The sequence below is a fragment of the Pelmatolapia mariae genome, linkage group LG6, assembly GCF_036321145.2.
Source record: "Pelmatolapia mariae isolate MD_Pm_ZW linkage group LG6, Pm_UMD_F_2, whole genome shotgun sequence".
Taxonomy (NCBI): domain Eukaryota; kingdom Metazoa; phylum Chordata; class Actinopteri; order Cichliformes; family Cichlidae; genus Pelmatolapia; species Pelmatolapia mariae.
The window spans coordinates 5,362,987-5,364,166 of record NC_086232.1 but is presented as its reverse complement, the minus strand read 5'-3'; positions in this window follow the sequence as shown (position 1 = coordinate 5,364,166).

The following is a 1,180-nucleotide window of genomic DNA, read 5'->3' as shown; positions in this document are numbered from 1 at the left end:
TAAAGGTGGGGGTTAGAAAATCTTTTTTTTTACTTTCTTAGAATTTAGAAAATCTGATCAGAGCAGACTTCTTGCATACATCAGCCCCTCTGTTTGAAGGCTGTTCATATCATTGGACCATATTCATCTCAGGTCACTGTTAGGGTTAGTGCATTGAGATGTCTTGACGTAAGTAAATCCCAAAAAGTTGATTCTGTTCATCTGGACACTTTCAAAACATTTTTCAGTGAGAGAAATGTTTTGTCACTCATCCAAGTGACTTCTTCATTCTCAGCTGACTGCAGGTGTCCCAACCTTATAAACAGTAAATTAGCACAATGACTGAAACTTGCACAACTTCAATGAACAATGGTCAGTTCCTTGATCATTAATATGAAAACTGTCATGACCATTGATCAACAACCACTGATCAAAGACCGTGACCATGAGTACCATTCACAGAGCGTACGGGAGCGGCTGCAATCACAGCATTGTAAGATAGCGAAAGATGTACTCTTAGGCCCCCTCCTCGAGTCAGAGATGGTGTTTCCCTTTTCATGTAAATGGCCTCCTAGACTTAAACCAGCGTTCCTCCCTGTCCAGGATGTGTACATCCTCATCATTGAAAGAGTGTCCACTGGCCTGTAGGTGTAAATAGACTGCAGAGTCCTGGACTGACGAGGTAGCTCTTCTATCTTGTGCCATTCACTTAGCCAGAGGTTGTTTGGCTTCCCTGATATATAAAACACAGCAATCCCCCTGGCACTTAACAGCGTACACTACATTACTCTGTTTGTGTTGGGGGATCCGATCCTTGGGGTGGACCAATTTTTGGCGCTGTGTGTTTTGGGGTTTAAAAGCCACAGAGATGTGTTGTTTAGAAAAAATGCGTCTCAACTGTTCCAATACTGCTGATACACAGGGGATCACTAAGGGTTTTCGCTTAGGCAGCAGTTGTCCTTCTCTCTGTAACAGGACATTATGCAGTTTAATAAGTTGGTAACAGCAAGATTTAGCCAAAGTATTTTAAAGACTCCCAATTGCCTTTGGGAGTCAACAGTTGGTATCTTTTGTTAATTCTTTTGTTGAATCATGTATTCATAGTATTGTTTAAAAAAGATTAAGAAGTATTAGCCCCCAAATGTACTCTTTAAAACAAAAATTAAAAACCTAATTCATATAAATATTTATTTTATTAGTT